The sequence below is a fragment of the Triturus cristatus genome, chromosome 4_2, assembly GCF_964204655.1.
Source record: "Triturus cristatus chromosome 4_2, aTriCri1.1, whole genome shotgun sequence".
NCBI lineage: Eukaryota > Metazoa > Chordata > Amphibia > Caudata > Salamandridae > Triturus > Triturus cristatus.
In genome coordinates, this window is record NC_140586.1 from 645215642 (window position 1) to 645227930 (window position 12289).

The following is a 12289-nucleotide window of genomic DNA, read 5'->3' on the forward strand; positions in this document are numbered from 1 at the left end:
CAATCCCTTTTCAGACCATTCAGTTCCATTTATAGAGCTAAATATCAATTTCGATCAGGTTGCAAGACCAAGGTTGTTCTTGGATGAATCACTTTAAGCTAATATAGGGTGGCTAGCAGTCATAAAATCAAACCTACTGTAATTTTTGGGGAGAAATATAGGGTTGCCTCCTCCTTTTCTGTTTGGGAAGCATGTAAGGCTTATATGCGGGGTGAAGTAATTGTTTTTAAAGCACAACTATCCAACTTAAAGAGGGAAAAAGAGAAAGCTCTGCAATTAGATCGGAATCAAGCAACTCAGATTAATCTTAGGGGCAATGTGCAGAATTCTGGCTCTAGAGTAAGAGAGCTAGGCAGGCCTTGAAAAAGCATTTCATTGCACAGACAATTGTTAATCAGAATTCTAGTTTTTACCAGTATTATAAAGAGAGTGAGCAGGCCGGACGATTCCTGGCTTGGTCTATCAAAAATAGATGGAATAACACAACTATATTAAATCAACCTATGATGAAGCCGGGGGCCAGATGGCATTTCAATCAGAGGAGATAGAGACTGTTTTTGTTAGCACAATATACAAAGCTATATAAGTCCTCCAAAACTATTTTGCCCCAAGTAATAAACAATTTTCTTAAGGATATTAACTTGCCTACTCTTAGTCAAAAGCAGCAGTCAAGCGCAGTAGCTCCTATCACCCTTAGAGAAGTTCAAGAAGCCATCAAGAATTCCCCAAATGGGAAAGCATGTGGGAATGATGGTTTAATGGCTGAGATGTATAATAAATTAGGAGTACAGTTAGCTCCCTTTCTGGGACTCAACACAGCAAAGACTAATTTTTGGGTGTTCGGAAAGGGTAGATCTAGACACTCTATAGTTAAAGTTGGTGGAAAGCCCCTTTGAACAGGTTTACAGTTTTGACTATTTCGGTGTTAGGATGTTGGGTAAGTTAAATTAGGACTGGGAGTCACAATTTAGCAAAAGCCACCTGCTTATAGTAAAGAGATCAAAAGCTGTCCTCCGCTTTTCTAAGCAGACCCAGCTGCAAACAATATGCCCAGCTTTGGAGGTTTATCGTGCTAAAGCACAAGGTGCTACACTCTTTGGAGGCGAGATATGGGAATATGTTTTGATTAATAAATTGATAGTATGGGAGAACAATTTCATATGGTCCCTTGTTTCAGTTCCCACTAGTACCCCACTTGTCCTCCGGTTTATGATGTAGGCATTAAAAGAATTGCTGATGTTGCCTCACTGATGCCATTGATGTATTGGTTATGACTGTGGCCCACGCCTGAGCTACTCAAGTATTGAGAGGCCCTGAAGAAGCTATTGAGAATGAACAGCAGCAAAAAGATTCCCTGATTGAAGCATGTGGAAACTTGGCTTAAGTTAATTGGCCTGTCCAATCTATGGGGTCATCCTTAGGGAATACGTAAAACTATGAAACTTACTGTAAAAACTAAATACTGGGAATATGTGTATGACCAATATACCTTGAGTACAAAGGCAGGACGGTTGACTAATCAATTTCTGAGTTTTGAGTCGAGTCCAAAATATGAACTATTTTTAGATATGGTTTTCTTCGCCATTAGCAAGAGTTTGTCTTTGAAATTTCTTTTGTGGCAGGTAATATCACTCCTTGATGCTACAGAGGTTCTCAGGAACCCTATGGTGGTTGCTTTCTTGGACGCCGAGAAGGCTTTTGACCGGGTGTCATGGAGCTATCTATGGAGGATCTTGGAAGCCAACGGCCTAGGTGTCTCTTTTATTAAGGCATTACAGGTCTTGTATGCTAATCCAATAGCACTACTGCGAATAATGGGGGAAGAATCTGAGACATTTTCAATTAGCAAAGGAACAAGGCAGGGGTGTCCGTCCTCTCCCTTGTTATTCGCAGTATATATAGATCCCTTCCTTAGATGGCTGGAGGCTTCCACCAATATTATCCCTGTTAGCATACAGGGCTGGGATACTAAGCTACTGGTGTATGCTGATGATGTGGCTATAATTACTTCTGACACTGATAAACCGTTGCGCGCAGCAGAATTATTGAGGAAAATTTCAGGACCCAGTCAGGTTTTTCACCAAATAAGGCGAAAACACAGATTCTGATAAATAGATTTACCACTGCCTCTGACAGCTGGATCGTGGAGGAAGCAGTTTATTTAGATATACATATTAGGACAAAGGTGGAGGATATTGTAGATCTAAACCCGATCCCTATATGGGGGAATATTAATAATGACCTTCGGTGATGGGACAATTTAAAGTTGTCAATAATGAGGAGGTGTAACTTAATTAAAATTATGATCCTGACAAAATTACTGTATATCTTCTGTACGATCCCCCTAGAAATTCATAATGATTGTTTCAGGCAAATCGAGAGGGAGGTGGCTAGATGTATCTGGTCTTATGGCAGGACTAGGAAAGCCAATGTATTGCTTTCTCTTCCTAGGTATAAAGGAGGATGGGGACTTCCTCACTTCAGACTATACTCCCTTGCTGCAGTGCTGCAATATTACGGGCCTCTTTTTGGTATCAAGGCAAAGGAAGGAGATGACCCCAGCAATGGCCCATCAATTTTTGAGATCCTGATTGGAGTACGGGCTAATGGCTGCCCCTTGAAATTTTACGAATCAAGCTATTTTAAAAAAACACTTTTTAAGATATTAATCGCTGCTTTCTGTAACTGGGCAGGCATACGGAAAAAACTTGGGGCGGGTAGGTTTAGTAGGTATACTCTCTTGATTGGGAATGATCAGCTTCCAGGGATTTTACAGGATGAGTGTCTGGCAAGGTGGGGAAAAGGTGTTTTTTATAGGATAGAGAACTCTTGGCTGGGGACCATAGAGCATCATTTGAAGTAGTTAGGGAAAGATTTAATATTGGCCCACGGGACTTCTTTAAGTTTTTACAGCTGAGGGACTTTCTTCTCAAAAAAAGCTGGCGGCACTGCGGGCTTTGCGCAGGTACCTCTAATTGAATTGTTAATGAGGGCTTCTGGTTCTTTGATCTCACAGCTATATAGATGCCTGCTGGAAGAGGTCCCGGATGATCTGGACAAGCATAGGCTGAGATGGCAGGATAGGCTTGATGTCCCGGATTCTTGTTTTTTGAAATCTTTAGAAATAGGGGCTTCTGTATTGGGTTCTGCCAACCAGTGGTCACAGCATTTTAAAACTCTTTTTTATCTATATATAACGCTAGCGAAAATTGTAAAATGGGGAAAAGTGGATGGGACCCAGTGTTTTAAGTTTAAGATCTGGTTCATATTTACTCCACATGCCCTAGTATAGAAGCGATCAGACAAGACATATCAAGCTTCCTGCGGCGTGTATTGAAAGAGGATGAACCTCTGTCACCTCAGCTTATGTTACTTGGTGTAACAGAACAAGATGGGAAAACTGGAGAAGAGCTTATTTTGATATCAATGTCCGTCCTCAGACTCTGCGTAGCCTCAGCCTGGCTTGATCCTTCACCCCGACCTTCCAGCAGTGGAAAGGTCGATTTTTGCACATATACAGTTTAGAAAGAGCACTTTATGAACAGAGAGGTAGAAAGGGAAGGACTAAAGGGAAAAGGATCTGGGGACCATTAACTGCTTGGACCACTTTACTCACCCACTGAATGAATGTTGAGGCTTCGTTCAATCATGATTTTGTATTCATGACGAATTCTTGATATATCCACCGCCTTATGCTATGGTTTATGCCTATCAGTATGCTGCTGCTGTTTTTCTAGATGTATAGTTTTTATTATTAATACAATTCAAATTAATTCAGCTCTCTGCTTATAGCCAGTATAACTTTATAACCTTTGAAATCCTTGCACTAATGTTTTCATCGGTCAATGGATTACATCGGTTTTATAACAATGATTAATTTATATGAACGATGGCTTTTGGAATCTATTCATTTGTATCTTGACTTTTGGCTGCATTTGCACTTTATGTGGAAAAGATTTTAAAAAATTAATTAAAAAAATAGTGAGATTTCATTTAGGTTGCTTGCCAATAAGGACCTTTGGTGATTGGGCTAGACAGCAAGCTTCAGATAAGTGTCCAGCATGTGGCCTAGTGCCAGAAATAGAAGAACATGTCCTATTTTTCTGCACTGCATATTATTATTCTCGCAAGTGCTGGATACGCTCAATTTGCTTAAACTTAAAAATTTCACGTTGTTTGATTGCACATAGAAGTCTTTAAAAAGATGCCTCGGGCCCAATTGTCTTTGCAGTAAGCTGTTTTTTGCTGAATGTTGGGTGTAGATGCCTGAAGATTATGTCTTAAATGCACAGAGACATGTATGGCTTTGTAACTTTAATAATAGATTATGACTTCGTTTTATTTTTTACATAAATGTTATCTGTTGGCTATTCTTTTTATGATAATCAATATGAACTTATATCCAATGTTATTTGTGTAGTTTAAATACTGGTTATTTTAATATATGAAGTTTTTAGATATTTTTAATTTTCCAGAGGTTGCAGTTTTGTGGAGATTTAACTTAGTATGTTATTATAAGATGTGTGTATTTCTATTTATTGATACCAAGTTATATTTCCGAAGCTGTTGTGTACTAACGTCAAATGTAATAATCAAGTGCGAAAATTTTGTATGCTTTGATTTTTTTTAAAATCCAATTAAGTTCTATTGATTGATTGAATAAATAAGTCATTTACCTTTTAGTGTTATTGTTGCATGTGTTGTCCATGTGCTCTCCCTTGTCAGTGTATGTTTGTCACCCTTTCCCTGTGGCATATAGGTATTTGTGTTCACTATGGCTGTGTTAAATATAGGTTTGCAATTTATGTCACGAACCATGTTTCATCAGCTTCTCCTGCTGAGCTTCTTGTGAACCCTTTTTAAAAGGGTGTATAATATGACTGCTGAGTGCACAATCCCTTCCACTGGGCAGTTTCAATTTGAGTACCCATTTTTAAGAAGGGTGACAAATCGGACACCAAATGCTATCGTCCCTTTTGCCTCCTAGACTCATCAACAAACCTGATGAGGAAGGTACTTCTAAGGAGACTTGAAGAATGGCCATTGAATAATTCTATTCTATCAGAGGTAAGGTTTGGATTTAGGAGGGGCTTGGGGACAGTCAAGCAATGTGTGAACCTTGAGTTGCTGTTCTGGAAGTATATCAGGGCTAAGGCAGGATCCCTTTATCTTTGTTTTGTGGATTTAAGAAGCACATTTGATCACTCAACTGTTCAGAGACATTTTAAGGCATGGACAAAGTGGGCTCTGGCCCAGGGACCCGGCTTTTCAGAGGGCCCCCGAAAGGGCCAGCCTTGTTGTGCAGAGAGTTTTGCCCTGATGCCCCTGAATAATTCTTAAACATATTGTTTTAGATACTATTTTCCTTTAATTTGTTTTAATGTGGGTGAAAGTGTTAGAGTCTATTACATAAGGTTTGCAGAGAAATGTTCTGTTTATGTTACATGCAAAACATGATGTTACTTATGAGAAATGGGAGGGTTATCACAGAGATTATTTGCAGTAATATTAGTGAGCTGCTGCTGTGTTACAATATTGAAAACACACATCACAATTTATGTATATAAGATGTAAACACATTTAGAATGTGGACCAGTTTGCCAGTGCACTGTCATTAATCAGTGACCAGGCCAAAGAGGGCATAAAAAAGCTGAAATTGTTTTTTCAATTCAAAACTGTTCCGAACAGGAGCTCCCAAAATATGTTTGGCCCAGGGCCCCCAAAATCCTTAAAATGTCTGCAATTCTTTGGTCAACCTTAATTTTTACTTTGTGCCCCAAAAGAGATTATCTGCTTTCTTTCAAGGCAGTATCTGTCAGCCAAGGTTCGGTATGGTCCCAATGGGGAATGTTCCCCTCCATTTAGAGTTAAGAGGGGAATTAGAAAGGGCTGTGAATTGGCAACATTTTGTTCTCACTCTTTCTTGATGGGGTTGATGGTGCTCTTTAGGCTTTGCCGGTCGACTCATTCCTATGTTTTTGTATACCGACAATGCTGTCCTACTAGTCAGGACACCCACTGACCTTCAGAAACTGATTAATGCATTTGGAGACTTTATGGGATCTAGGAAAATGATTGAAAACATATACAATGGCCTGTGGGTAGAAGGTGCAGAAGTGGAGACCCTTTTTTGTTGGGGATGCACCAATACCAATAGTGACCTCCTTTTGTTACCCAAGGATTCTTTTTTCGAGTAATGGCACATCGTCCCAACTGATTTTAAATGCAAGACCAAACATGAGCAGAAATTGTGAAGGGATTTTTAGGTTCTCTCATAAACTGGGCAGCTGACCGGTTAAAAAGATGATCAATATATATAAGGCGAGAGGGTTGTCTACTGCTACATTTGGAGGAGGGCTGTGGATCTATGACCTTAGTAACTCCCTTCAGGTTGAGAATTCCTTTTTTAGGATTCTGTTATGTTTACCAGCCTCAGGGTCATCTCCGATTGTTAATAAGGAGGTTGGGTTGCAATTTTTGGAAGATCGGCTCTCATCGAAACCCTTACTAATTTGGTTTTCCATCTGGTCTAAAGCTGAAACAAGTTTGACCAAATCGGTTATTTTAGATTGCCTATCTTTGGATCTTGTTTTTAATAACCTTTGGCTTTCTTATATAAATTAATTTTTTAGAACACTATTTAATATATCTGTATTGCACAACCCTCACTGGACTTCATCCCTTGATAAAAGCATAATTAAAGCATCCATTTTTGGATACAGGCAGGATTGTAGAATGCATGAAGAGCTGTGAAAGCCAACAGTTGGTTTTTACATGTCGATTAGTGCACAGGAGGCATGTCAATATTACTTGGCTTTGATGAACAACATTCAGCGCCATTTTGTTTTGACTATATTGCGTTTGGGCACAGCACATCATTTAGTTGACTTTCATGAAATGAAGGTACAACAACTGGATATGATTCTTTGTCCTTTTGATGGATGAGTATAAGAAAAGCACACAGCACTTTATATTATTTTGTGATTTTTATAAGAATCTAAGGATATATTATCTTAAACCAATCCCGCTTGCACAAAATATAAGGGACCACAGAATCAGATTAAACTATCTGTTTGCATTTGAAGACTATCCCTGGGTGTGAAATTCCGTTATGCTCACGGAGTTTGCAGAGCTTTTCCCGCTCCGTGGTCTGTATCACGTGGAGTTCTGAAAAACTCTTCTCTATGTAGCAGAGTTTTTTCCTAGTTTGCGCTCGCCAACGTTAAGTTGGGATAACACAGCAAACAAAAGGAGATGATGGAAGGAGCGCTGAAACTTTCAGACACTCACCCCCAGTCACAGATCTGGGTTGAATCCATCATCGTTCTTTAGCTCACTTCGACACCTCAGTGCAGAACCAGCTATATGCAAATCATTCTTGACCCTGTGACACATGGGAACAGTCCAGCCTGAAGTGCCAAGCCAGGCCTCCCTTAACCGGAAACAAGCATCCTGGGACATGTTTCGGAGTAACACCCCTCATCAGCCAGGCTAGCTTGAATCCAGTGGCATAGTGAGCCAGGGACCCACGTCTGGGCATACCCTGCCAATTTAGGGCGAACAAAGCAAACACAAGGAGATGATGGAAGGAGCTCTGAAACTTTTCAAACACTCACCACCAGTTACAGATTTGGGTTGAATCCATCATCGTACTTTAGCTCACTTCACCACCTCAGTTCAGACCCAGATATATGCAAATCAGTCTTGACCCTAATAAACTAGGCCACTTGCGGAAAGCCCCATAGCGTGGCTGAGTTTTTTGGTCACCTCACAGAGTTCAGCAGAGCGGAACTCTGCCCAGGCCTATTGAAGACCCCACTGTATGTTTTAATGTTGCACTTTTTATAAAGGAGCCAATATACCTCAGGAAAAGTATTGTATGCTGACGGTTAATACAAGGGAATATATGGCTGTTTCTTAGTCACATGTTTTTATTCTTACCAGTGCATTTGTATTGTTTATATTTATTGATGAAATATTATATTGCACTTTTATGGCCGTTTTTTAGTGTGCTGAAAGATTTTGAATTGAATAGAATATTGATAGTTTTTACCATGTGTTGCTATGAGAAGGAAAGTGATATCAGTCTGGATTATTTTCCTTTTTGCTATGAGAAGGGAGATGTGCTGTAATGAGTAAACAGGTCATTTATCATAGTGTTGTTGTTGCTTGTGTTGTCCATGTGCTCTCTATTGCCAGTGTTTGTGTGTCACCCTGTTCCATGTCCCTGTGGCATGCATGAACTTGTGTTCACTCTGGCTGCGTTAAATATAGGTGTGTAGTTAATGTCACAAGCCATGTTTCGTCAGCTTGGCCTGCCGGGTGGCTCGTGAACCCTTTTTAGAAGGCTTGGAATGTTGATTTTTAAAGCACCTGTTTTGAACGGTGCTGCAGCCAGTGAGGTTATCTGCTGGGGGCTTTCTTCTACAAAAAATCACTTATCTGATTCCTTCATCTCTACTCTTTCTTCCTGGGCTCTGCTACATAATACCAACTCTCTTCACTGAGACGGGTGTTCCCTCTCTCTACACACACTTTTACTGAGTTGACCTCACTCAGATACATAAAATTATTACTTATGTATATTTACAGTAGTTGTGCATTAGTCAACTTGCTCACTGGTTGCTTTTGCTCAAGTTTATGGATGGCACCGTATATACCTTTTGTACACAGCAAACTATTCTACGTAAAGTGCTCCGATGATTTTACACCTTGCATGCACTATACATAACCTGTCAAAAGTCATGTGTTCTAAAAAACATTTATTTACTCCAGTTTTTTTTTTTGTAGATTAAAATTATTGGGGGCTATGTATTTTCAGGTGAATGGTTGGTGAGATAAAGTACATTAAATACATGTATGTGGATTATATATAAATTTGTGATTTTTATAATTATATGTGGGGTTGTCGAAAGTATACATTTATGAAAGGATTTCGCTTGATGTATGGTTGAATGTGGCTCACTCGTTGATAGTTATTCCAAGGGAATACTTTTTCTATTCAACACTGGCAGTAAACTCATGCAGTCCATTTTACCATGAAATCACTGTAAGTGAGACTCAGGTAGTGAGACTCACCCACCATTAAGGTCCAAAGCCGGGTGATCAAAAAGAAAGAAATCTGCATGCTCTAAATGGGCAGAAACCATTTGCAACATCACGTTCAAAAAATGTTGTCAGCTACAGGTAGGAGACTGGTTTAGTAGTTTACTACTCAAACCAGTCTCCCTTGGAATATCGTGAGACCTTTTCACACACGATGCTCTCTTGGGTAAAAAAAACCATCAAATTGCGCAATGTGAAATTTAACAATTTTGGCATAACGCAAAATTCAGGAATTTAGCAAATTTCACGTACATTATTACAATTTGTAACTGGCTTACTACTCATAACATGGGGTCAAAATTTGCAAACGTAATCAAAGAGTGGGGGGTTTTGAGCAACAAAAACAATCTGTGCTAATAGTGACGAGAAACTATTGTAAAAGTGTTAAGTGATAGGGAGACTATCTTTTTTGTAGCAGTTTTGTATAGTGAGAACTTGGCCCAATGGAATTGGAACACTTTACCTGAGCACCAGTTACATTACACAAGGTCATTTTTATTTTTCAGGCAACGGGAAATTAAGCGATTTGCCCACGATCACACGATGTTGAGCCGACGCTGCAACTCAAACCTGGTTCCCCAGTTTCAAAGTTTGCAGATTTAGTCTTAACGCCACATCCTCTCTGTCTGCCACATCCTCTCTGTCCTCTCGCCACATCAACGAGCAATTGGTCAGTTACAGAAGAAATGTTTGAGACTTTCCAGGAAAAATAGTTAATTACAGTTTTTGACTCAGATACTTACTGAGCACAGTAAACATATCAGGGTACGGGCACAGTTAGAGATGTATATATGATTCGTGAGCTTTTAATCATAACTGTCGGTCTGCTGACACAGAACATTGTCTGATGTCTGTGCGCACAATGGGGCAGATTTAAGAGCCCCTTGCGCCACTTTAGCGTCACTTTTCCCATGTTAAAAGTGACGCAAAAGTGGCGCAAGGGGCTCATAAATCTGCCCCAGTGAATTTAAGGGCTGGATAAGTGGATCTAGAATTGAAGATAGTGAAGAGAAAATTATATTTCATCTCCCACGACATAATTAATGTATGTATTGTTGACTCGAAATATTATGCTAGCTCACAACAATATCAGTCTATCTTTTAATAAACAGCATTTCTCCTGACATCTCTCCCTCAGAGTGAAAGCCTACTCAGTAATGACTGTACGTATGCTCACCTTCCTGTCTGTCCCTTGGCTTCTTAGCCTCCCTCGAACACATCATCATTCGACTGCCTCCCGAAGGCTCCGGTACCGAGCAGATGTTGATCAACAGATGAAAGAGAACATCAATAATCAGACCTTGAACGTGACATTTGTGTTCACAAAACAAACATGCGCGCAGCATGGCCTCCCTTGCAAACGCGGGCCGGAGAGCATGAATCACGCCATGTTTATCTGCTTAGCAGCCGCGCCGAGTGGCGGGGCGCGCGAGCAGCAGCGGGGGGCGGCTGCTAAGGGAGGCCAGGAAGACAGTCACACGAGCTAAGCCGGGGAATAGAACCAAGAATGGCAAATCAAACGTGCTCCCGTGTGCTGCTTTGATCTCGTGGTTTTAAATGCAGAACAATATCTAATGAACGTTCCCAGATGATGACGAAGCCGACGGTGCTACTTTAGCACAGCCACTAAACATCACCACAATAAAGGAAGGACAAATTCTTGTAACATTATTTGGCATTTCTCAGCCACTAATTGCACCATATCCATGTGGTACATGTCGAGGACTGGCTTTTACACTTAAGTTGCGGTATAAATGACAACGGTTTCCAAATTGCGTCCATGACAGTTGATGTTATTGTTTGTTATTGTAGGTGCATTTAATACCCGAGTCCTCGTACTGCCCGTGCTGACACTAAAATGCCGGGCCCCGGGGGAAGCAGAGTCGCAGACTAGTCTTCCCCCGGGGTCATTCGCGCGAGGGTAGGACCAGGTAGGGTCAAGGGGTGGAGTTAGGGGGTGGGTATATGAGCGCAGGGGAGGAAGGCGACTTCCTCTTCCTGCGCTCGGCACCATCGGGAGGGTTTAGAAAAGGGGTGTGTGTGTAGTAGTGTAGGGCTAGGCCGGGGACGATTTCTTGCGGGTCAGCGGTTTTTGTTGTTCGGCGGGCGCCGCGGTTATGGAGCGAGACGGCTGTGACGGGGCGGCGACATCGGAGGAGGTGAGGCGGGCGTTGTTGGTCCTGGGGCGGGCCGGGAGGGAGGATCTTCTGCGGCCCGGAGTGCTGGGAGAGGCGTGGGTGGGGTATGAGAGGGTTCCGCGGGCGGCCTCGGCGGGGGTGGCGGCGGCGGTACTGGCGTGTCAGGAGGAGCCGCCGCTGCCGCCACCTCTGTGTCTCTCGGGTCTGCGGGGGAGGGGGCGGGGTGCGGGCCGAGCAAGCCAGGCGCGCGGAGGACGGCGCAGGAGCCTGCCTCCGCGTCTTCGTTTCCCCCAATTGTCGTTCCGGGCCCACGAGGCGGACGGGGGCGTGGCGTTGACGTTGGCCGCGGAGGAGCGGCCCCCGGTGATTGCGGCTGCGGCCGGGCGGGCCGGCGATGTGGAGGGTGGGGCAGGTGGGGGAGTGGGGGGGCCGGGGGACGAGCTCGTGACGGCTGGGGGGGGCGAGGTGGCGGAGGTTGTGGTGGGGGTGGGGGCTGGGGGGCTGGGGCCCGCGGGCGAGGCGGTGGACGTGCTGGCTGGTGTAGAGGGAGTGGGGGGGGCTTTGGAATCTGAGGGGCCCCTTGATTTGTCTCGGGGGGGTCCCAGGCCTCGACTCCTGGTGTGTCGGCTGGCGGCGCAGGGCGGCCGGGAGGGGGGGTTTCCCGCGGTTCCGCCCGGAGGGGTCGTGCCGTCGGTGGGGCGTGGTCAGCCTGCTTCGGGGATTTTGGAGGGGGGGTCTTTGGGTACCCGCCCCCCCCACGGCTTCCGGGCTGGTGCGCGTGGACTTGGGAGGACAGGCTGCGGGAACAGCGCCTTTGGGCGCAAGCGGAGGAGGCACGGCGGGCAGAGCAGGAGAGGTGGGTGGGGGCGGTGTGGGAGGCCGAGGCGGAGGGGCCCCCGTCGCCCACGTCGGAGGAGGAGCGGTGGGCGGAGCAGGAGGAGCGGGGGAGGGCGGAGAGGGCGAGGGGGCGGGTGGGGGGGGCTGTCAGGGGTCCGCGGACGCAGGCAGGGACGGCCAGGACGGCTTTGAGGCCCGATGGTGCCGGG

General features: G+C 43.7%; 1 protein-coding gene across 1 annotated transcript in view; it reads right to left on the bottom strand.

Annotated features, from left to right (window-relative positions):
• The window catches only part of LEPR (leptin receptor), a 943611-nt gene that overhangs the window by 624281 nt on the left and 307041 nt on the right, over positions 1-12289 (bottom strand). The window lies entirely within an intron of this gene.